Here is a 22,752-nt window from a genome sequence, read left to right on the forward strand (position 1 = left end):
CGTCTTCTAGATTTCTAAGAAAAATCAAAAACTTTCTGAGTCTACTACCTGTAACCTGCTAAACTTTCAATACTCAGCAGCAGAGATGGTTGTACTTACCAACATCTGACCTCTCAAATCCACTTCTTTTGTTTCATTTAATGAAATTGGTGCCACTCATTAAAAAAAACCCATCATGAATGCTTCAGGAACTGAGACGCTCCACATTTCAAAATGTGAATTTGTTTGCACGTCCAAGGTGATATCCTTTGTGCTGCATAACAATGCTCATGCAGCTTGCTTTGCATACTACATCTGGAGAAGATATACATTTTAGGAATGAAGCCCTTGATGGGATATTCTTCAATGATGTCCCTATGGAATCTCAAGGGCGGCTTGTTGTTAAAATTTAGGAACACAGCTAGATTTATCATTAGCAAAAACCAAGTTTGTTGGTTATGGAAGGCAAGACTTGGCACGCTTTCATTCTCTTAGTTGATTAATTGTGTGTCATTAGTTGATGAGGTGGTTACAAACTGTGCTGGTGAAGGTGAACTGTTTACTCCTTTCCATGAAGAGCTTAGTCTGTGTTGCAGCAGACAAGTTTCAAGGGATGGACTTTTGAGGGCCATCTTTGGTGCACTTTCAGCATCTTTTAGGTAACACGGCTTCGGTTTCCAGTTTAAAATGTGACTCTGGTGGGACTCGAACCCACAACCTTTGAATACCTACATTTCACTAGAAGTCCAATGCGCTATCCATTGCGCCACAGAGCCGAGCTTGCACTGACTGTTTTTGCCAGGCACCTTCAAATGAAAAATATCTGCTTTTACCCATTTGTTCGTGGCATTTCAGGATGTATGCAGGCTACCTTTTTGTTATATAAGAAGAAAGAGTACAGCATCTGGCTATCTCCCAAATGTTACTCTGGATTATTTCAGCAGTCCCATCTCACTCTCATCAAACACCTGTTTCATTACATAACAAGCTATCATCACAACCCATCTTCTAGATTTCTAAGAAAAATCAAAAACTTTCTGAGTCTACTACCTGTAACCTGCTAAACTTTCAATACTCAGCAGCAGAGATGGTTGTACTTACCAACATCTGACCTCTCAAATCCACTTCTTTTGTTTCATTTAATGAAATTGGTGCCACTCATTAAAAAAAAACCATCATGAATGCTTCAGGAACTGAGACGCTCCACATTTCAAAATGTGAATTTGTTTGCACGTCCAAGGTGATATCCTTTGTGCTGCACAACAATGCTCATGCAGCTTGCTTTGCATACTACATCTGCTAAACTTTCAATACTCAGCAGCAGAGATGGTTGTACTTACCAACATCTGACCTCTCAAATCCACTTCTTTTGTTTCATTTAATGAAATTGGTGCCACTCATTAAAAAAAACCCATCATGAATGCTTCAGGAACTGAGACGCTCCACATTTCAAAATGTGAATTTGTTTGCACGTCCAAGGTGATATCCTTTGTGCTGCATAACAATGCTCATGCAGCTTGCTTTGCATACTACATCTGGAGAAGATATAAATTTTAGGAATGAAGCCCTTGATGGTATATTCTTAAATGATGTCCCTATGGAATCTCAAGGGCGGCTTGTTGTTTAAATTTAGGAACAAAGCTAGATTTATCATTAGCGAAAACCAAGTTTGTTGGTTATGGAAGGCAAGACTTGGCACGCTTTCATTCTCTTAGTTGATTAATTGTGTGTCATTAGTTGATGAGGTGGTTACAAACTGTGCTGGTGAAGGTGAACTGTTTACTCCTTTCCATGAAGAGCTTAGTCTGTGTTGCAGCAGACAAGTTTCCAGGGATGGACTTTTGAGGGCCATCTTCGGTGCACTTTCAGCATCTTTTAGGTAACACGGCTTCGGTTTCAAGTTTAAAATGCGACTCTGGTGGGACTCGAACCCACAACCTTTGAATGCCTACATTTCACTAGAAGTCCAATGCGCTATCCATTGCGCCACAGAGCCGAGCTTGCACTGACTGTTTTTGCCAGGCACCTTCAAATGAAAAATATCTGCTTTTACCCATTTGTTCGTGGCATTTCAGGATGTATGCAGGCTACCTTTTTGTTATATAAGAAGAAAGAGTACAGCATCTGGCTATCTCCCAAATGTTACTCTGGATTATTTCAGCAGTCCCATCTCACTCTCATCAAACACCTGTTTCATTACATAACAAGCTATCATCACAACCCGTCTTCTAGATTTCTAAGAAAAATCAAAAACTTTCTGAGTCTACTACCTGTAACCTGCTAAACTTTCAATACTCAGCAGCAGAGATGGTTGTACTTACCAACATCTGACCTCTCAAATCAACTTCTTTTGTTTCATTTAATGAAATTGGTGCCACTCATTAAAAAAAACCCATCATGAATGCTTCAGGAACTGAGGCGCTCCACATTTCAAAATGTGAATTGCACGTCCAAGGTGATATCCTTTGTGCTGCACAACAATGCTCATGCAGCTTGCTTTGCATACTACATCTGGAGAAGATATAAATTTTAGGAATGAAGCCCTTGATGGTATATTCTTAAATGATGTCCCTATGGAATCTCAAGGGCGGCTTGTTGTTTAAATTTAGGAACAAAGCTAGATTTATCATTAGCGAAAACCAAGTTTGTTGGTTATGGAAGGCAAGACTTGGCACGCTTTCATTCTCTTAGTTGATTAATTGTGTGTCATTAGTTGATGAGGTGGTTACAAACTGTGCTGGTGAAGGTGAACTGTTTACTCCTTTCCATGAAGAGCTTAGTCTGTGTTGCAGCAGACAAGTTTCCAGGGATGGACTTTTGAGGGCCATCTTCGGTGCACTTTCAGCATCTTTTAGGTAACACGGCTTCGGTTTCAAGTTTAAAATGCGACTCTGGTGGGACTCGAACCCACAACCTTTGAATGCCTACATTTCACTAGAAGTCCAATGCGCTATCCATTGCGCCACAGAGCCGAGCTTGCACTGACTGTTTTTGCCAGGCACCTTCAAATGAAAAATATCTGCTTTTACCCATTTGTTCGTGGCATTTCAGGATGTATGCAGGCTACCTTTTTGTTATATAAGAAGAAAGAGTACAGCATCTGGCTATCTCCCAAATGTTACTCTGGATTATTTCAGCAGTCCCATCTCACTCTCATCAAACACCTGTTTCATTACATAACAAGCTATCATCACAACCCGTCTTCTAGATTTCTAAGAAAAATCAAAAACTTTCTGAGTCTACTACCTGTAACCTGCTAAACTTTCAATACTCAGCAGCAGAGATGGTTGTACTTACCAACATCTGACCTCTCAAATCCACTTATTTTGTTTCATTTAATGAAATTGGTGCCACTCATTAAAAAAAACCCATCATGAATGCTTCAGGAAATGAGACGCTCCACATTTCAAAATGTGAATTTGTTTGCACGTCCAAGGTGATATCCTTTGTGCTGCATAACAATGCTCATGCAGCTTGCTTTGCATACTACATCTGGAGAAGATATACATTTTAGGAATGAAGCCCTTGATGGGATATTCTTCAATGATGTCCCTATGGAATCTCAAGGGCGGCTTGTTGTTTAAATTTAGGAACAAAGCTAGATTTATCATTAGTGAAAACCAAGTTTGTTGGTTATGGAAGGCAAGACTTGGCACGCTTTCATTCTCTTAGTTGATTAATTGTGTGTCATTAGTTGATGAGGTGGTTACAAACTGTGCTGGTGAAGGTGAACTGTTTACTCCTTTCCATGAAGAGCTTAGTCTGTGTTGCAGCAGACAAGTTTCCAGGGATGGACTTTTGAGGGCCATCTTTGGTGCACTTTCAGCATCTTTTAGGTAACACGGCTTCGGTTTCCAGTTTAAAATGTGACTCTGGTGGAACTCGAACCCACAACCTTTGAATACCTACATTTCACTAGAAGTCCAATGCGCTATCCATTGCGCCACAGAGCCGAGCTTGCACTGACTGTTTTTGCCAGGCACCTTCAAATGAAAAATATCTGCTTTTACCCATTTGTTCGTGTCATTTCAGGATGTATGCAGGCTACCTTTTTGTTATATAAGAAGAAAGAGTACAGCATCTGGCTATCTCCCAAATGTTACTCTGGATTATTTCAGCAGTCCCATCTCACTCTCATCAAACACCTGTTTCATTACATAACAAGCTATCATCACAACCCATCTTCTAGATTTCTAAGAAAAATCAAAAACTTTCTGAGTCTACTACCTGTAACCTGCTAAACTTTCAATACTCAGCAGCAGAGATGGTTGTACTTACCAACAACTGACCTCTCAAATCCACTTCTTTTGTTTCATTTAATGAAATTGGTGCCACTCATTAAAAAAAAAACATCATGAATGCTTCAGGAACTGAGACGCTCCACATTTCAAAATGTGAATTTGTTTGCACGTCCAAGGTGATATCCTTTGTGCTGCACAACAATGCTCGTGCAGCTTGCTTTGCATACTACATCTGGAGAAGATATACATTTTAGGAATGAAGCCCTTGATGGGATATTCTTCAATGATGTCCCTATGGAATCTCAAGGGCGGCTTGTTGTTTAAATTTAGGAACAAAGCTAGATTTATCATTAGTGAAAACCAAGTTTGTTGGTTATGGAAGGCAAGACTTGGCACGCTTTCATTCTCTTAGTTGATTAATTGTGTGTCATTAGTTGGTGAGGTGGTTACAAACTGTGCTGGTGAAGGTGAACTGTTTACTCCTTTCCATGAAGAGATTAGTCTGTGTTGCAGCAGACAAGTTTCCAGGGATGGACTTTTGAGGGCCATCTTCGGTGCACTTTCAGCATCTTTTAGGTAACACGGCTTCGGTTTCCAGTTTAAAATGCGACTCTGGTGGGACTCGAACCCACAACCTTTGAATGCCTACATTTCACTAGAAGCCCAATGCGCTATCCATTGCACCACAGAGCCGAGCTTGCACTGCCTGTTTTTGCCAGGCACCTTCAAATGAAAAATATCTGCTTTTACCCATTTGTTCGTGGCATTTCAGGATGTATGCAGGCTACCTTTTTGTTATATAAGAAGAAAGAGTACAGCATCTGGCTATCTCCCAAATGTTACTCTGGATTATTTCAGCAGTCCCATCTCACTCTCATCAAACACCTGTTTCATTATATAACAAGCTATCATCACAACCCGTCTTCTAGATTTCTAAGAAAAATCAAAAACTTTCTGAGTCTACTACCTGTAACCTGCTAAACTTTCAATACTCAGCAGCAGAGATGGTTGTACTTACCAACATCTGACCTCTCAAATCCACTTCTTTTGTTTCATTTAATGAAATTGGTGCCACTCATTAAAAAATACCCATCATGAATGCTTCAGGAACTGAGACGCTCCACATTTCAAAATGTGAATTTGTTTGCACGTCCAAGGTGATATTCTTTGTGCTGCACAACAATGCTCGTGCAGCTTGCTTTGCATACTACATCTGGAGAAGATATACATTTTAGGAATGAAGCCCTTGATGGGATATTCTTCAATGATGTCCCTATGGAATCTCAAGGGCGGCTTGTTGTTTAAATTTAGGAACAAAGCTAGATTTATCATTAGCGAAAACCAAGTTTGTTGGTTATGGAAGGCAAGATTTGGCACGCTTTCATTCTCTTAGTTGATTAATTGTGTGTCATTAGTTGATGAGGTTGTTACAAACTGTGCTGGTGAAGGTGAACTGTTTACTCCTTTCTATAAAGAGAGCTTAGTCTGTGTTGCAGCAGACAAGTTTCCAGGGATGGACTTTTGAGGGCCATCTTCGGTGCACTTTCAGCATCTTTTAGGTAACACGGCTTCGGTTTCCAGTTTAAAATGCGACTCTGGTGGGACTCGAACCCACAGCCTTTGAATGCCTACATTTCACTAGAAGTCCAATGCGCTATCCATTGCGCCACAGAGCCGAGCTTGCACTGACTGTTTTTGCCAGGCACCTTCAAATGAAAAATATCTGCTTTTACCCATTTGTTCGTGGCATTTCAGGATGTATGCAGGCTACCTTTTTGTTATATAAGAAGAAAGAGTACAGCATCTGGCTATCTCCCAAATGTTACTCTGGATTATTTCAGCAGTCCCATCTCACTCTCATCAAACACCTGTTTCATTACATAACAAGCTATCATCACAACCTGTCTTCTAGATTTCTAAGAAAAATCAAAAACTTTCTGAGTCTACTACCTGTAACCTGCTAAACTTTCAATACTCAGCAGCAGAGATGGTTGTACTTACCAACATCTGACCTCTCAAATCCACTTCTTTTGTTTCATTTAATGAAATTGGTGGCACTCATTAAAAAAAAACCATCATGAATGCTTCAGGAACTGAGACGCTCCACATTTCAAAATGTGAATTTGTTTGCACGTCCAAGGTGATATCCTTTGTGCTGCACAACAATGCTCGTGCAGCTTGCTTTGCATACTACATCTGGAGAAGATATACATTTTAGGAATGAAGCCCTTGATGGGATATTCTTCAATGATGTCCCTATGGAATCTCAAGGGCGGCTTGTTGTTTAAATTTATGAACAAAGCTAGATTTATCATTAGCGAAAACCAAGTTTGTTGGTTATGGAAGGCAAGACTTGGCACGCTTTCATTCTCTTAGTTGATTAATTGTGTGTCATTAGTTGATGAGGTGGTTACAAACTGTGCTGGTGAAGGTGAACTGTTTACTCCTTTCTATGAAGAGCTTAGTCTGTGTTGCAGCAGACAAGTTTCCAGGGATGGACTTTTGAGGGCCATCTTCGGTGCACTTTCAGCATCTTTTCGGTAACACGGCTTCCGTTTCCAGTTTAAAATACGACTCTGTTGGGACTCGAACCCACAACCTTTGAATGCCTACATTTTACTAGAAGTCCAATGCGCTATCCATTGCGCCACAGAGCCGAGCTTGCACTAGTTGTTTTTGCCAGGCACCTTCAAATGAAAAATATCTGCTTTAACCCATTTGTTCGTGGCATTTCAGGATGTATGCAGGCTACCTTTTTGTTATATAAGAAGAAAGAGTACAGCATCTGGCTATCTCCCAAATGTTACTCTGGATTATTTCAGCAGTCCCATCTCACTCTCATCAAACACCTGTTTTATTACATAACAAGCTATCATCACAACCCGTCTTCTAGATTTCTAAGAAAAATCAAAAACTTTCTGAGTCTTCTACCTGTAACCTGCTAAACTTTCAATACTCAGCAGCAGAGATGATTGTACTTACCAACATCTGACCTCTCAAATCCACTTCTTTTGTTTCATTTAATGAAATTGGTGCCACTCATTAAAAAAAACCCATCATGAATGCTTTAGGAACTGAGACGCTCCACATTTCAAAATGTGAATTTGTTTGCACGTCCAAGGTGATATCCTTTGTGCTGCACAACAATGCTCATGCAGCTTGCTTTGCATACTACATCTGGAGAAGATATACATTTTAGGAATGAAGCCCTTGATGGGATATTCTTCAATGATGTCCCTATGGAATCTCAAGGGCGGCTTGTTGTTTAAATTTAGGAACAAAGCTAGATTTATCATTAGCGAAAACCAAGTTTGTTGGTTATGGAAGGCAAGACTTGGCACGCTTTCATTCTCTTAGTTGATTAATTGTGTGTCATTAGTTGGTGAGGTGGTTACAAACTGTGCTGGTGAAGGTGAACTGTTTACTCCTTTCCATGAAGAGATTAGTCTGTGTTGCAGCAGACAAGTTTCCAGGGATGGACTTTTGAGGGCCATCTTCGGTGCACTTTCAGCATCTTTTAGGTAACACGGCTTCGGTTTCCAGTTTAAAATGCAACTCTGGTGGGACTCGAACCCACAGCCTTTGAATGCCTACATTTCACTAGAAGTCCAATGCGCTATCCATTGCGCCACAGAGCCGAGCTTGCACTGACTGTTTGTGCCAGGCACCTTCAAATGAAAAATATCTGCTTTTACCCATTTGTTCGTGGCATTTCAGGATGTATGCAGGCTACCTTTTTGTTATATAAGAAGAAAGAGTACAGCATCTGGCTATCTCCCAAATGTTACTCTGGATTATTTCAGCAGTCCCATCTCACTCTCATCAAACACCTGTTTCATTACATAACAAGCTATCATCACAACCTGTCTTCTAGATTTCTAAGAAAAATCAAAAACTTTCTGAGTCTACTACCTGTAACCTGCTAAACTTTCAATACTCAGCAGCAGAGATGGTTGTACTTACCAACATCTGACCTCTCAAATCCACTTCTTTTGTTTCATTTAATGAAATTGGTGCCACTCATTAAAAAAAAACCATCATGAATGCTTCAGGAACTGAGACGCTCCACATTTCAAAATGTGAATTTGTTTGCACGTCCAAGGTGATATCCTTTGTGCTGCACAACAATGCTTGTGCAGCTTGCTTTGCATACTACATCTGGAGAAGATATACATTTTAGGAATGAAGCCCTTGATGGGATATTCTTCAATGATGTCCCTATGGAATCTCAAGGGCGGCTTGTTGTTTAAATTTAGGAACAAAGCTAGATTTATCATTAGCGAAAACCAAGTTTGTTGGTTATGGAAGGCAAGACTTGGCACGCTTTCATTCTCTTAGTTGATTAATTGTGTGTCATTAGTTGATGAGGTGGTTACAAACTGTGCTGGTGAAGGTGAACTGTTTACTCCTTTCTATGAAGAGCTTAGTCTGTGTTGCAGCAGACAAGTTTCCAGGGATGGACTTTTGAGGGCCATCTTCGGTGCACTTTCAGCATCTTTTAGGTAACACGGCTTCCGTTTCCAGTTTAAAATGCGACTCTGTTGGGACTCGAACCCACAACCTTTGAATGCCTACATTTTACTAGAAGTCCAATGCGCTATCCATTGCGCCACAGAGCCGAGCTTGCACTAGTTGTTTTTGCCAGGCACCTTCAAATGAAAAATATCTGCTTTAACCCATTTGTTCGTGGCATTTCAGGATGTATGCAGGCTACCTTTTTGTTATATAAGAAAAAAGAGTACAGCATCTGGCTATCTCCCAAATGTTACTCTGGATTATTTCAGCAGTCCCATCTCACTCTCATCAAACACCTGTTTTATTACATAACAAGCTATCATCACAACCCGTCTTCTAGTTTTCTAAGAAAAATCAAAAACTTTCTGAGTCTTCTACCTGTAACCTGCTAAACTTTCAATACTCAGCAGCAGAGATGGTTGTACTTACCAACATCTGACCTCTCAAATCCACTTCTTTTGTTTCATTTAATGAAATTGGTGCCACTCATTAAAAAAAACCCATCATGAATGCTTTAGGAACTGAGACGCTCCACATTTCAAAATGTGAATTTGTTTGCACGTCCAAGGTGATATCCTTTGTGCTGCACAACAATGCTCATGCAGCTTGCTTTGCATACTACATCTGGAGAAGATATACATTTTAGGAATGAAGCCCTTGATGGGATATTCTTCAATGATGTCCCTATGGAATCTCAAGGGCGGCTTGTTGTTTAAATTTAGGAACAAAGCTAGATTTATCATTAGCGAAAACCAAGTTTGTTGGTTATGGAAGGCAAGACTTGGCACGCTTTCATTCTCTTAGTTGATTAATTGTGTGTCATTAGTTGGTGAGGTGGTTACAAACTGTGCTGGTGAAGGTGAACTGTTTACTCCTTTCCATGAAGAGATTAGTCTGTGTTGCAGCAGACAAGTTTCCAGGGATTGACTTTTGAGGGCCATCTTCGGTGCACTTTCAGCATCTTTTAGGTAACACGGCTTCGGTTTCCAGTTTAAAATGCGACTCTGGTGGGACTCAAACCCACAGCCTTTGAATGCCTACATTTCACTAGAAGTCCAATGCGCTATCCATTGCGCCACAGAGCCGAGCTTGCACTGACTGTTTTTGCCAGGCACCTTCAAATGAAAAATATCTGCTTTTACCCATTTGTTCGTGGCATTTCAGGATGTATGCAGGCTACCTTTTTGTTATATAAGAAGAAAGAGTACAGCATCTGGCTATCTCCCAAATGTTACTCTGGATTATTTCAGCAGTCCCATCTCACTCTCATCAAACACCTGTTTCATTACATAACAAGCTATCATCACAACCTGTCTTCTAGATTTCTAAGAAAAATCAAAAACTTTCTGAGTCTACTACCTGTAACCTGCTAAACTTTCAATACTCAGCAGCAGAGATGGTTGTACTTACCAACATCTGACCTCTCAAATCCACTTCTTTTGTTTCATTTAATGAAATTGGTGCCACTCATTAAAAAAAAACCATCATGAATGCTTCAGGAACTGAGACGCTCCACATTTCAAAATGTGAATTTGTTTGCACGTCCAAGGTGATATCCTTTGTGCTGCACAGCAATGCTCGTGCAGCTTGCTTTGCATACTACATCTGGAGAAGATATACATTTTAGGAATGAAGCCCTTGATGGGATATTCTTCAATGATGTCCCTATGGAATCTCAAGGGCGGCTTGTTGTTTAAATTTAGGAACAAAGCTAGATTTATCATTAGCGAAAACCAAGTTTGTTGGTTATGGAAGGCAAGACTTGGCACGCTTTCATTCTCTTAGTTGATTAATTGTGTGTCATTAGTTGGTGAGGTGGTTACAAACTGTGCTGGTGAAGGTGAACTGTTTACTCCTTTCCATGAAGAGATTAGTCTGTGTTGCAGCAGACAAGTTTCCAGGGATGGACTTTTGAGGGCCATCTTCGGTGCACTTTCAGCATCTTTTAGGTAACACGGCTTCGGTTTCCAGTTTAAAATGCGACTCTGGTGGGACTCGAACCCACAACCTTTGAATGTCTACATTTCACTAGAAGTCCAATGCGCTATCCATTGCGCCACAGAGCCGAGCTTGCACTGACTGTTTTTGCCAGGCACATTCAAATGAAAAATATCTGCTTTTACCCATTTGTTCGTGGCATTTCAGGATGTATGCAGGCTACCTTTTTGTTATATAAGAAGAAAGAGTACAGCATCTGGCTATCTCCCAAATGTTACTCTGGATTATTTCAGCAGTCCCATCTCACTCTCATCAAACACCTGTTTCATTATATAACAAGCTATCATCACAACCCGTCTTCTAGATTTCTAAGAAAAATCAAAAACTTTCTGAGTCTACTACCTGTAACCTGCTAAACTTTCAATACTCAGCAGCAGAGATGGTTGTACTTACCAACATCTGACCTCTCAAATCCACTTCTTTTGTTTCATTTAATGAAATTGGTGCCACTCATTAAAAAATACCCATCATGAATGCTTCAGGAACTGAGACGCTCCACATTTCAAAATGTGAATTTGTTTGCACGTCCAAGGTGATATTCTTTGTGCTGCACAACAATGCTCGTGCAGCTTGCTTTGCATACTACATCTGGAGAAGATATACATTTTAGGAATGAAGCCCTTGATGGGATATTCTTCAATGATGTCCCTATGGAATCTCAAGGGCGGCTTGTTGTTTAAATTTAGGAACAAAGCTAGATTTATCATTAGCGAAAACCAAGTTTGTTGGTTATGGAAGGCAAGATTTGGCACGCTTTCATTCTCTTAGTTGATTAATTGTGTGTCATTAGTTGATGAGGTTGTTACAAACTGTGCTGGTGAAGGTGAACTGTTTACTCCTTTCTATAAAGAGAGCTTAGTCTGTGTTGCAGCAGACAAGTTTCCAGGGATGGACTTTTGAGGGCCATCTTCGGTGCACTTTCAGCATCTTTTAGGTAACACGGCTTCGGTTTCCAGTTTAAAATGCGACTCTGGTGGGACTCGAACCCACAGCCTTTGAATGCCTACATTTCACTAGAAGTCCAATGCGCTATCCATTGCGCCACAGAGCCGAGCTTGCACTGACTGTTTTTGCCAGGCACCTTCAAATGAAAAATATCTGCTTTTACCCATTTGTTCGTGGCATTTCAGGATGTATGCAGGCTACCTTTTTGTTATATAAGAAGAAAGAGTACAGCATCTGGCTATCTCCCAAATGTTACTCTGGATTATTTCAGCAGTCCCATCTCACTCTCATCAAACACCTGTTTCATTACATAACAAGCTATCATCACAACCTGTCTTCTAGATTTCTAAGAAAAATCAAAAACTTTCTGAGTCTACTACCTGTAACCTGCTAAACTTTCAATACTCAGCAGCAGAGATGGTTGTACTTACCAACATCTGACCTCTCAAATCCACTTCTTTTGTTTCATTTAATGAAATTGGTGGCACTCATTAAAAAAAAACCATCATGAATGCTTCAGGAACTGAGACGCTCCACATTTCAAAATGTGAATTTGTTTGCACGTCCAAGGTGATATCCTTTGTGCTGCACAACAATGCTCGTGCAGCTTGCTTTGCATACTACATCTGGAGAAGATATACATTTTAGGAATGAAGCCCTTGATGGGATATTCTTCAATGATGTCCCTATGGAATCTCAAGGGCGGCTTGTTGTTTAAATTTATGAACAAAGCTAGATTTATCATTAGCGAAAACCAAGTTTGTTGGTTATGGAAGGCAAGACTTGGCACGCTTTCATTCTCTTAGTTGATTAATTGTGTGTCATTAGTTGATGAGGTGGTTACAAACTGTGCTGGTGAAGGTGAACTGTTTACTCCTTTCTATGAAGAGCTTAGTCTGTGTTGCAGCAGACAAGTTTCCAGGGATGGACTTTTGAGGGCCATCTTCGGTGCACTTTCAGCATCTTTTCGGTAACACGGCTTCCGTTTCCAGTTTAAAATACGACTCTGTTGGGACTCGAACCCACAACCTTTGAATGCCTACATTTTACTAGAAGTCCAATGCGCTATCCATTGCGCCACAGAGCCGAGCTTGCGCTAGTTGTTTTTGCCAGGCACCTTCAAATGAAAAATATCTGCTTTAACCCATTTGTTCGTGGCATTTCAGGATGTATGCAGGCTACCTTTTTGTTATATAAGAAGAAAGAGTACAGCATCTGGCTATCTCCCAAATGTTACTCTGGATTATTTCAGCAGTCCCATCTCACTCTCATCAAACACCTGTTTTATTACATAACAAGCTATCATCACAACCCGTCTTCTAGATTTCTAAGAAAAATCAAAAACTTTCTGAGTCTTCTACCTGTAACCTGCTAAACTTTCAATACTCAGCAGCAGAGATGATTGTACTTACCAACATCTGACCTCTCAAATCCACTTCTTTTGTTTCATTTAATGAAATTGGTGCCACTCATTAAAAAAAACCCATCATGAATGCTTTAGGAACTGAGACGCTCCACATTTCAAAATGTGAATTTGTTTGCACGTCCAAGGTGATATCCTTTGTGCTGCACAACAATGCTCATGCAGCTTGCTTTGCATACTACATCTGGAGAAGATATACATTTTAGGAATGAAGCCCTTGATGGGATATTCTTCAATGATGTCCCTATGGAATCTCAAGGGCGGCTTGTTGTTTAAATTTAGGAACAAAGCTAGATTTATCATTAGCGAAAACCAAGTTTGTTGGTTATGGAAGGCAAGACTTGGCACGCTTTCATTCTCTTAGTTGATTAATTGTGTGTCATTAGTTGGTGAGGTGGTTACAAACTGTGCTGGTGAAGGTGAACTGTTTACTCCTTTCCATGAAGAGATTAGTCTGTGTTGCAGCAGACAAGTTTCCAGGGATGGACTTTTGAGGGCCATCTTCGGTGCACTTTCAGCATCTTTTAGGTAACACGGCTTCGGTTTCCAGTTTAAAATGCGACTCTGGTGGGACTCGAACCCACAGCCTTTGAATGCCTACATTTCACTAGAAGTCCAATGCGCTATCCATTGCGCCACAGAGCCGAGCTTGCACTGACTGTTTGTGCCAGGCACCTTCAAATGAAAAATATCTGCTTTTACCCATTTGTTCGTGGCATTTCAGGATGTATGCAGGCTACCTTTTTGTTATATAAGAAGAAAGAGTACAGCATCTGGCTATCTCCCAAATGTTACTCTGGATTATTTCAGCAGTCCCATCTCACTCTCATCAAACACCTGTTTCATTACATAACAAGCTATCATCACAACCTGTCTTCTAGATTTCTAAGAAAAATCAAAAACTTTCTGAGTCTACTACCTGTAACCTGCTAAACTTTCAATACTCAGCAGCAGAGATGGTTGTACTTACCAACATCTGACCTCTCAAATCCACTTCTTTTGTTTCATTTAATGAAATTGGTGCCACTCATTAAAAAAAAACCATCATGAATGCTTCAGGAACTGAGACGCTCCACATTTCAAAATGTGAATTTGTTTGCACGTCCAAGGTGATATCCTTTGTGCTGCACAACAATGCTTGTGCAGCTTGCTTTGCATACTACATCTGGAGAAGATATACATTTTAGGAATGAAGCCCTTGATGGGATATTCTTCAATGATGTCCCTATGGAATCTCAAGGGCGGCTTGTTGTTTAAATTTAGGAACAAAGCTAGATTTATCATTAGCGAAAACCAAGTTTGTTGGTTATGGAAGGCAAGACTTGGCACGCTTTCATTCTCTTAGTTGATTAATTGTGTGTCATTAGTTGATGAGGTGGTTACAAACTGTGCTGGTGAAGGTGAACTGTTTACTCCTTTCTATGAAGAGCTTAGTCTGTGTTGCAGCAGACAAGTTTCCAGGGATGGACTTTTGAGGGCCATCTTCGGTGCACTTTCAGCATCTTTTAGGTAACACGGCTTCCGTTTCCAGTTTAAAATGCGACTCTGTTGGGACTCGAACCCACAACCTTTGAATGCCTACATTTTACTAGAAGTCCAATGCGCTATCCATTGCGCCACAGAGCCGAGCTTGCACTAGTTGTTTTTGCCAGGCACCTTCAAATGAAAAATATCTGCTTTAACCCATTTGTTCGTGGCATTTCAGGATGTATGCAGGCTACCTTTTTGTTATATAAGAAAAAAGAGTACAGCATCTGGCTATCTCCCAAATGTTACTCTGGATTATTTCAGCAGTCCCATCTCACTCTCATCAAACACCTGTTTTATTACATAACAAGCTATCATCACAACCCGTCTTCTAGTTTTCTAAGAAAAATCAAAAACTTTCTGAGTCTTCTACCTGTAACCTGCTAAACTTTCAATACTCAGCAGCAGAGATGGTTGTACTTACCAACATCTGACCTCTCAAATCCACTTCTTTTGTTTCATTTAATGAAATTGGTGCCACTCATTAAAAAAAACCCATCATGAATGCTTTAGGAACTGAGACGCTCCACATTTCAAAATGTGAATTTGTTTGCACGTCCAAGGTGATATCCTTTGTGCTGCACAACAATGCTCATGCAGCTTGCTTTGCATACTACATCTGGAGAAGATATACATTTTAGGAATGAAGCCCTTGATGGGATATTCTTCAATGATGTCCCTATGGAATCTCAAGGGCGGCTTGTTGTTTAAATTTAGGAACAAAGCTAGATTTATCATTAGCGAAAACCAAGTTTGTTGGTTATGGAAGGCAAGACTTGGCACGCTTTCATTCTCTTAGTTGATTAATTGTGTGTCATTAGTTGGTGAGGTGGTTACAAACTGTGCTGGTGAAGGTGAACTGTTTACTCCTTTCCATGAAGAGATTAGTCTGTGTTGCAGCAGACAAGTTTCCAGGGATTGACTTTTGAGGGCCATCTTCGGTGCACTTTCAGCATCTTTTAGGTAACACGGCTTCGGTTTCCAGTTTAAAATGCGACTCTGGTGGGACTCAAACCCACAGCCTTTGAATGCCTACATTTCACTAGAAGTCCAATGCGCTATCCATTGCGCCACAGAGCCGAGCTTGCACTGACTGTTTTTGCCAGGCACCTTCAAATGAAAAATATCTGCTTTTACCCATTTGTTCGTGGCATTTCAGGATGTATGCAGGCTACCTTTTTGTTATATAAGAAGAAAGAGTACAGCATCTGGCTATCTCCCAAATGTTACTCTGGATTATTTCAGCAGTCCCATCTCACTCTCATCAAACACCTGTTTCATTACATAACAAGCTATTATCACAACCTGTCTTCTAGATTTCTAAGAAAAATCAAAAACTTTCTGAGTCTACTACCTGTAACCTGCTAAACTTTCAATACTCAGCAGCAGAGATGGTTGTACTTACCAACATCTGACCTCTCAAATCCACTTCTTTTGTTTCATTTAATGAAATTGGTGCCACTCATTAAAAAAAAACCATCATGAATGCTTCAGGAACTGAGACGCTCCACATTTCAAAATGTGAATTTGTTTGCACGTCCAAGGTGATATCCTTTGTGCTGCACAGCAATGCTCGTGCAGCTTGCTTTGCATACTACATCTGGAGAAGATATACATTTTAGGAATGAAGCCCTTGATGGGATATTCTTCAATGATGTCCCTATGGAATCTCAAGGGCGGCTTGTTGTTTAAATTTAGGAACAAAGCTAGATTTATCATTAGCGAAAACCAAGTTTGTTGGTTATGGAAGGCAAGACTTGGCACGCTTTCATTCTCTTAGTTGATTAATTGTGTGTCATTAGTTGATGAGGTGGTTACAAACTGTGCTGGTGAAGGTGAACTGTTTACTCCTTTCTATGAAGAGCTTAGTCTGTGTTGCAGCAGACAAGTTTCCAGGGATGGACTTTTGAGGGCCATCTTCGGTGCACTTTCAGCATCTTTTAGGTAACACGGCTTCGGTTTCCAGTTTAAAATGCGACTCTGGTGGGACTCGAACCCACAGCCTTTGAATGCCTACATTTCACTAGAAGCCCAATGCGCTATCCATTGCGCCACAGAGCCGAGCTTGCACTGACTATTTTTGCCAGGCACCTTCAAATGAAAAATATCTGCTTTTACCCATTTGTTCGTGGCATTTCAGGATGTATGCAGGCTACCTTTTTGTTATATAAGAAGAAAGAGTACAGCATCTGGCTATCTCCCAAATGTTACTCTGGATTATTTCAGCAGTCCCATCTCACTCTCATCAAACACCTGTTTCATTACATAACAAGCTATCATCACAACCTGTCTTCTAGATTTCTAAGAAAAATCAAAAACTTTCTGAGTCTACTACCTGTAACCTGCTAAACTTTCAATACTCAGCAGCAGAGATGGTTGTACTTACCAACATCTGACCTCTCAAATCCACTTCTTTTGTTTCATTTAATGAAATTGGTGCCACTCATTAAAAAAAAACCATCATGAATGCTTCAGGAACTGAGACGCTCCACATTTCAAAATGTGAATTTGTTTGCACGTCCAAGGTGATATCCTTTGTGCTGCACAACAATGCTCGTGCAGCTTGCTTTGCATACTACATCTGGAAAAGATATACATTTTAGGAATGAAGCCCTTGATGGGATATTCTTCAATGATGTCCCTATGGAATCTCAAGGGCGGCTTGTTGTTTAAATTTAGGAACAAAGCTAGATTTACCATTAGCGAAAACCAAGTTTGTTGGTTATGGAAGGCAAGACTTGGCACGCTTTCATTCTCTTAGTTGATTAATTGTGTGTCATTAGTTGGTGAGGTGGTTACAAACTGTGCTGGTGAAGGTGAACTGTTTACTCCTTTCCATGAAGAGATTAGTCTGTGTTGCAGCAGACAAGTTTCCAGGGATGGACTTTTGAGGGCCATCTTCGGTGCACTTTCAGCATCTTTTAGGTAACACGGCTTCGGTTTCCAGTTTAAAATGCGACTCTGGTGGGACTCGAACCCACAACCTTTGAATGCCTACATTTCACTAGAAGTCCAATGCGCTATCCATTGCGCCACAGAGCCGAGCTTGCACTGACTGTTTTTGCCAGGCACCTTCAAATGAAAAATATCTGCTTTTACCCATTTGTTTGTGGCATTTCAGGATGTATGCAGGCTACCTTTTTGTTATATAAGAAGAAAGAGTACAGCATCTGGCTATCTCCCAAATGTTACTCTGGATTATTTCAGCAGTCCCATCTCACTCTCATCAAACACCTGTTTCATTACATAACAAGCTATCATCACAACCTGTCTTCTAGATTTCTAAGAAAAATCAAAAACGTTCTGAGTCTTCTACCTGTAACCTGCTAAACTTTCAATACTCAGCAGCAGAGATGGTTGTACTTACCAACATCTGACCTCTCAAATCCACTTCTTTTGTTTCATTTAATGAAATTGGTGCCACTCATTAAAAAAAACCCATCATGAATGCTTTAGGAACTGAGACGCTCCACATTTCAAAATGTGAATTTGTTTGCACGTCCAAGGTGATATCCTTTGTGCTGCACAACAATGCTCATGCAGCTTGCTTTGCATACTACATCTGGAGAAGATATACATTTTAGGAATGAAGCCCTTGATGGGATATTCTTCAATGATGTCCCTATGGAATCTCAAGGGCGGCTTGTTGTTTAAATTTAGGAACAAAGCTAGATTTATCATTAGCGAAAACCAAGTTTGTTGGTTATGGAAGGCAAGACTTGGCACGCTTTCATTCTCTTAGTTGATTAATTGTATGTCATTAGTTGGTGAGGTGGTTACAAACTGTGCTGGTGAAGGTGAACTGTTTACTCCTTTCCATGAAGAGATTAGTCTGTGTTGCAGCAGACATGTTTCCAGGGATGGACTTTTGAGGGCCATCTTCGGTGCACTTTCTGCATCTTTTAGGTAACACGGCTTCGGTTTCCAGTTTAAAATGTGACTCTGGTGGGACTCAAACCCACAGCCTTTGAATGCCTACATTTCACTAGAAGTCCAATGCGCTATCCATTGCGCCACAGAGCCGAGCTTGCACTGACTGTTTTTGCCAGGCACCTTCAAATGAAAAATATCTGCTTTTACCCATTTGTTCGTGGCATTTCAGGATGTATGCAGGCTACCTTTTTGTTATATAAGAAGAAAGAGTACAGCATCTGGCTATCTCCCAAATGTTACTCTGGATTATTTCAGCAGTCCCATCTCACTCTCATCAAACACCTGTTTCATTACATAAAAAGCTATCATCACAACCTGTCTTCTAGATTTCTAAGAAAAATCAAAAACTTTCTGAGTCTACTACCTGTAACCTGCTAAACTTTCAATACTCAGCAGTAGAGATGGTTGTACTTACCAACATCTGACCTCTTAAATCCACTTCTTTTGTTTCATTTAATGAAATTGGTGCCACTCATTAAAAAAAAACCATCATGAATGCTTCAGGAACTGAGACGCTCCACATTTCAAAATGTGAATTTGTTTGCACGTCCAAGGTGATATCCTTTGTGCTGCACAACAATGCTCATGCAGCTTGCTTTGCATACTACATCTGGAGAAGATATACATTTTAGGAATGAAGCCCTTGATGGGATATTCTTCAATGATGTCCCTATGAAATCTCAAGGGCGGCTTGTTGTTTAAATTTAGGAACAAAGCTAGATTTATCATTAGCGAAAACCAAGTTTGTTGGTTATGGAAGGCAAGACTTGGCACACTTTCATTCTCTTAGTTGATTAATTGTGTGTCATTAGTTGATGAGGTGGTTACAAACTGTGCTGGTGAAGGTGAACTGTTTACTCCTTTCCATGAAGAGCTTAGTCTGTGTTGCAGCAGACAAGTTTCCAGGGATGGACTTTTGAGGGCCATCTTCGGTGCACTTTCAGCATCTTTTAGGTAACACGGCTTCGGTTTCCAGTTTAAAATGCGACTCTGGTGGGACTCGAAACCACAACCTTTGAATGCCTACATTTCACTAGGAGTCCAATGCGCTATCCATTGCGCCACAGAGCCAAGCTTGCGCTGACTGTTTTTGCCAGGCACCTTCAAATGAAAAATATCTGCTTTTACCCATTTGTTCGTGGCATTTCAGGATGTATGCAGGCTACCTTTTTGTTATATAAGAAGAAAGAGTACAGCATCTGGCTATCTCCCAAATGTTACTCTGGATTATTTCAGCAGTCCCATCTCACTCTCATCAAACACCTGTTTCATTACATTACAAGCTATCATCACAACCCGTCTTCTAGATTTCTAAGAAAAATCAAAAACTTTCTGAATCTACTACCTGTAACCTGCTAAACTTTCAATACTCAGCAGCAGAGATGGTTGTACTTACCAACATCTGACCTCTCAAATCCACTTCTTTTGTTTCATTTAATAAAATTGGTGCCACTCATTAAAAAAAAACCATCATGAATGCTTCAGGAACTGAGACGCTCCACATTTCAAAATGTGAATTTGTTTGCACGTCCAAGGTGATATCCTTTGTGCTGCACAACAATGCTCGTGCAGCTTGCTTTGCATACTACATCTGGAGAAGATATACATTTTAGGAATGAAGCCCTTGATGGGATATTCTTCAATGATGTCCCTATGGAATCTCAAGGGCAGCTTGTTGTTTAAATTTAGGAACAAAGCTAGATTTATCATTAGCGAAAACCAAGTTTGTTGGTTATGGAAGGCAAGACTTGGCACGCTTTCATTCTCTTAGTTGATTAATTGTGTGTCATTAGTTGGTGAGGTGGTTACAAACTGTGCTGGTGAAGGTGAACTGTTTACTCCTTTCCATGAAGAGATTAGTCTGTGTTGCAGCAGACAAGTTTCCAGGGATGGACTTTTGAGGGCCATCTTCGGTGCACTTTCAGCATCTTTTAGGTAACACGGCTTCGGTTTCCAGTTTAAAATGCGACTCTGGTGGGACTCGAAGCCACAACCTTTGAATGCCTAGATTTCACTAGAAGTCCAATGCGCTATCCATTGCGCCACAGAGCCGAGCTTGCACTGACTGTTTTTGCCAGGCACCTTCAAATGAAAAATATCTGCTTTTACCCATTTGTTCGTGGCATTTCAGGATGTATGCAGGCTACCTTTTTGTTATATAAGAAGAAAGAGTACAGCATCTGGCTATCTCCCAAATGTTACTCTGGATTATTTCAGCAGTCCCATCTCACTCTCATCAAACACCTGTTTCATTACATAACAAGCTATCATCACAACCTGTCTTCTAGATTTCTAAGAAAAATCAAAAACTTTCTGAGTCTACTACCTGTAACCTGCTAAACTTTCAATACTCAGCAGCAGAGATGGTTGTACTTACCAACATCTGACCTCTCAAATCCACTTCTTTTGTTTCATTTAATGAAATTGGTGCCACTCATTAAAAAAAAACCATCATGAATGCTTCAGGAACTGAGACGCTCCACATTTCAAAATGTGAATTTGTTTGCACGTCCAAGGTGATATCCTTTGTGCTGCACAACAATGCTCATGCAGCTTGCTTTGCATACTACATCTGGAGAAGATATACATTTTAGGAATGAAGCCCTTGATGGGATATTCTTCAATGATGTCCCTATGGAATCTCAAGGGCGGCTTGTTGTTTAAATTTAGGAACAAAGCTAGATTTATCATTAGCGAAAACCAAGTTTGTTGGTTATGGAAGGCAAGACTTGGCACGCTTTCATTCTCTTAGTTGATTAATTGTATGTCATTAGTTGGTGAGGTGGTTACAAACTGTGCTGGTGAAGGTGAACTGTTTACTCCTTTCCATGAAGAGATTAGTCTGTGTTGCAGCAGACATGTTTCCAGGGATGGACTTTTGAGGGCCATCTTCGGTGCACTTTCTGCATCTTTTAGGTAACACGGCTTCGGTTTCCAGTTTAAAATGTGACTCTGGTGGGACTCAAACCCACAGCCTTTGAATGCCTACATTTCACTAGAAGTCCAATGCGCTATCCATTGCGCCACAGAGCCGAGCTTGCACTGACTGTTTTTGCCAGGCACCTTCAAATGAAAAATATCTGCTTTTACCCATTTGTTCGTGGCATTTCAGGATGTATGCAGGCTACCTTTTTGTTATATAAGAAGAAAGAGTACAGCATCTGGCTATCTCCCAAATGTTACTCTGGATTATTTCAGCAGTCCCATCTCACTCTCATCAAACACCTGTTTCATTACATAAAAAGCTATCATCACAACCTGTCTTCTAGATTTCTAAGAAAAATCAAAAACTTTCTGAGTCTACTACCTGTAACCTGCTAAACTTTCAATACTCAGCAGTAGAGATGGTTGTACTTACCAACATCTGACCTCTTAAATCCACTTCTTTTGTTTCATTTAATGAAATTGGTGCCACTCATTAAAAAAAAACCATCATGAATGCTTCAGGAACTGAGACGCTCCACATTTCAAAATGTGAATTTGTTTGCACGTCCAAGGTGATATCCTTTGTGCTGCACAACAATGCTCATGCAGCTTGCTTTGCATACTACATCTGGAGAAGATATACATTTTAGGAATGAAGCCCTTGATGGGATATTCTTCAATGATGTCCCTATGAAATCTCAAGGGCGGCTTGTTGTTTAAATTTAGGAACAAAGCTAGATTTATCATTAGCGAAAACCAAGTTTGTTGGTTATGGAAGGCAAGACTTGGCACGCTTTCATTCTCTTAGTTGATTAATTGTGTGTCATTAGTTGATGAGGTGGTTACAAACTGTGCTGGTGAAGGTGAACTGTTTACTCCTTTCCATGAAGAGCTTAGTCTGTGTTGCAGCAGACAAGTTTCCAGGGATGGACTTTTGAGGGCCATCTTCGGTGCACTTTCAGCATCTTTTAGGTAACACGGCTTCGGTTTCCAGTTTAAAATGCGACTCTGGTGGGACTCGAAACCACAACCTTTGAATGCCTACATTTCACTAGAAGTCCAATGCGCTATCCATTGCGCCACAGAGCCAAGCTTGCGCTGACTGTTTTTGCCAGGCACCTTCAAATGAAAAATATCTGCTTTTACCCATTTGTTCGTGGCATTTCAGGATGTATGCAGGCTACCTTTTTGTTATATAAGAAGAAAGAGTACAGCATCTGGCTATCTCCCAAATGTTACTCTGGATTATTTCAGCAGTCCCATCTC

At 40.4% G+C, this 22,752-nt stretch overlaps 23 non-coding genes across 23 annotated transcripts; all 23 read right to left on the reverse strand.

The window, feature by feature from the left end:
* Positions 1-669: 669 nt before the first annotated feature.
* Positions 670-755, reverse strand: TRNAR-UCU (transfer RNA arginine (anticodon UCU)). The gene is given in 2 exon segments: positions 670-705; positions 719-755. It is a non-coding gene; the product is annotated as a tRNA-Arg (tRNA).
* Positions 756-1,889: 1,134 nt separating this feature from the next.
* TRNAR-UCU (transfer RNA arginine (anticodon UCU)) lies at positions 1,890-1,975 on the reverse strand. Its single transcript is given in 2 exon segments — positions 1,890-1,925; positions 1,939-1,975. It is a non-coding gene; the product is annotated as a tRNA-Arg (tRNA).
* Positions 1,976-2,865: 890 nt separating this feature from the next.
* On the reverse strand, positions 2,866-2,951 carry TRNAR-UCU (transfer RNA arginine (anticodon UCU)). Its single transcript is given in 2 exon segments — positions 2,866-2,901; positions 2,915-2,951. It is a non-coding gene; the product is annotated as a tRNA-Arg (tRNA).
* Positions 2,952-3,846: 895 nt separating this feature from the next.
* On the reverse strand, positions 3,847-3,932 carry TRNAR-UCU (transfer RNA arginine (anticodon UCU)). Its single transcript is given in 2 exon segments — positions 3,847-3,882; positions 3,896-3,932. It is a non-coding gene; the product is annotated as a tRNA-Arg (tRNA).
* An 895-nt stretch (positions 3,933-4,827) lies between these two features.
* TRNAR-UCU (transfer RNA arginine (anticodon UCU)) lies at positions 4,828-4,913 on the reverse strand. Its single transcript is given in 2 exon segments — positions 4,828-4,863; positions 4,877-4,913. It is a non-coding gene; the product is annotated as a tRNA-Arg (tRNA).
* An 897-nt stretch (positions 4,914-5,810) lies between these two features.
* On the reverse strand, positions 5,811-5,896 carry TRNAR-UCU (transfer RNA arginine (anticodon UCU)). Its single transcript is given in 2 exon segments — positions 5,811-5,846; positions 5,860-5,896. It is a non-coding gene; the product is annotated as a tRNA-Arg (tRNA).
* Positions 5,897-6,791: 895 nt separating this feature from the next.
* TRNAR-UCU (transfer RNA arginine (anticodon UCU)) lies at positions 6,792-6,877 on the reverse strand. Its single transcript is given in 2 exon segments — positions 6,792-6,827; positions 6,841-6,877. It is a non-coding gene; the product is annotated as a tRNA-Arg (tRNA).
* Positions 6,878-7,772: 895 nt separating this feature from the next.
* TRNAR-UCU (transfer RNA arginine (anticodon UCU)) lies at positions 7,773-7,858 on the reverse strand. The gene is given in 2 exon segments: positions 7,773-7,808; positions 7,822-7,858. It is a non-coding gene; the product is annotated as a tRNA-Arg (tRNA).
* Positions 7,859-8,753: 895 nt separating this feature from the next.
* TRNAR-UCU (transfer RNA arginine (anticodon UCU)) lies at positions 8,754-8,839 on the reverse strand. Its single transcript is given in 2 exon segments — positions 8,754-8,789; positions 8,803-8,839. It is a non-coding gene; the product is annotated as a tRNA-Arg (tRNA).
* An 895-nt stretch (positions 8,840-9,734) lies between these two features.
* Positions 9,735-9,820, reverse strand: TRNAR-UCU (transfer RNA arginine (anticodon UCU)). Its single transcript is given in 2 exon segments — positions 9,735-9,770; positions 9,784-9,820. It is a non-coding gene; the product is annotated as a tRNA-Arg (tRNA).
* Positions 9,821-10,715: 895 nt separating this feature from the next.
* TRNAR-UCU (transfer RNA arginine (anticodon UCU)) lies at positions 10,716-10,801 on the reverse strand. Its single transcript is given in 2 exon segments — positions 10,716-10,751; positions 10,765-10,801. It is a non-coding gene; the product is annotated as a tRNA-Arg (tRNA).
* An 897-nt stretch (positions 10,802-11,698) lies between these two features.
* TRNAR-UCU (transfer RNA arginine (anticodon UCU)) lies at positions 11,699-11,784 on the reverse strand. The gene is given in 2 exon segments: positions 11,699-11,734; positions 11,748-11,784. It is a non-coding gene; the product is annotated as a tRNA-Arg (tRNA).
* Positions 11,785-12,679: 895 nt separating this feature from the next.
* On the reverse strand, positions 12,680-12,765 carry TRNAR-UCU (transfer RNA arginine (anticodon UCU)). The gene is given in 2 exon segments: positions 12,680-12,715; positions 12,729-12,765. It is a non-coding gene; the product is annotated as a tRNA-Arg (tRNA).
* Positions 12,766-13,660: 895 nt separating this feature from the next.
* TRNAR-UCU (transfer RNA arginine (anticodon UCU)) lies at positions 13,661-13,746 on the reverse strand. The gene is given in 2 exon segments: positions 13,661-13,696; positions 13,710-13,746. It is a non-coding gene; the product is annotated as a tRNA-Arg (tRNA).
* An 895-nt stretch (positions 13,747-14,641) lies between these two features.
* Positions 14,642-14,727, reverse strand: TRNAR-UCU (transfer RNA arginine (anticodon UCU)). The gene is given in 2 exon segments: positions 14,642-14,677; positions 14,691-14,727. It is a non-coding gene; the product is annotated as a tRNA-Arg (tRNA).
* An 895-nt stretch (positions 14,728-15,622) lies between these two features.
* TRNAR-UCU (transfer RNA arginine (anticodon UCU)) lies at positions 15,623-15,708 on the reverse strand. Its single transcript is given in 2 exon segments — positions 15,623-15,658; positions 15,672-15,708. It is a non-coding gene; the product is annotated as a tRNA-Arg (tRNA).
* An 895-nt stretch (positions 15,709-16,603) lies between these two features.
* TRNAR-UCU (transfer RNA arginine (anticodon UCU)) lies at positions 16,604-16,689 on the reverse strand. The gene is given in 2 exon segments: positions 16,604-16,639; positions 16,653-16,689. It is a non-coding gene; the product is annotated as a tRNA-Arg (tRNA).
* Positions 16,690-17,584: 895 nt separating this feature from the next.
* Positions 17,585-17,670, reverse strand: TRNAR-UCU (transfer RNA arginine (anticodon UCU)). Its single transcript is given in 2 exon segments — positions 17,585-17,620; positions 17,634-17,670. It is a non-coding gene; the product is annotated as a tRNA-Arg (tRNA).
* Positions 17,671-18,565: 895 nt separating this feature from the next.
* Positions 18,566-18,651, reverse strand: TRNAR-UCU (transfer RNA arginine (anticodon UCU)). Its single transcript is given in 2 exon segments — positions 18,566-18,601; positions 18,615-18,651. It is a non-coding gene; the product is annotated as a tRNA-Arg (tRNA).
* Positions 18,652-19,546: 895 nt separating this feature from the next.
* TRNAR-CCU (transfer RNA arginine (anticodon CCU)) lies at positions 19,547-19,632 on the reverse strand. The gene is given in 2 exon segments: positions 19,547-19,582; positions 19,596-19,632. It is a non-coding gene; the product is annotated as a tRNA-Arg (tRNA).
* Positions 19,633-20,527: 895 nt separating this feature from the next.
* On the reverse strand, positions 20,528-20,613 carry TRNAR-UCU (transfer RNA arginine (anticodon UCU)). The gene is given in 2 exon segments: positions 20,528-20,563; positions 20,577-20,613. It is a non-coding gene; the product is annotated as a tRNA-Arg (tRNA).
* Positions 20,614-21,508: 895 nt separating this feature from the next.
* Positions 21,509-21,594, reverse strand: TRNAR-UCU (transfer RNA arginine (anticodon UCU)). Its single transcript is given in 2 exon segments — positions 21,509-21,544; positions 21,558-21,594. It is a non-coding gene; the product is annotated as a tRNA-Arg (tRNA).
* An 895-nt stretch (positions 21,595-22,489) lies between these two features.
* TRNAR-UCU (transfer RNA arginine (anticodon UCU)) lies at positions 22,490-22,575 on the reverse strand. Its single transcript is given in 2 exon segments — positions 22,490-22,525; positions 22,539-22,575. It is a non-coding gene; the product is annotated as a tRNA-Arg (tRNA).
* Between the last annotated feature and the right edge of the window lie 177 nt (positions 22,576-22,752).

This window comes from Hyperolius riggenbachi, chromosome 8 (assembly GCF_040937935.1).
Source record: "Hyperolius riggenbachi isolate aHypRig1 chromosome 8, aHypRig1.pri, whole genome shotgun sequence".
NCBI classification, from domain to species: domain Eukaryota; kingdom Metazoa; phylum Chordata; class Amphibia; order Anura; family Hyperoliidae; genus Hyperolius; species Hyperolius riggenbachi.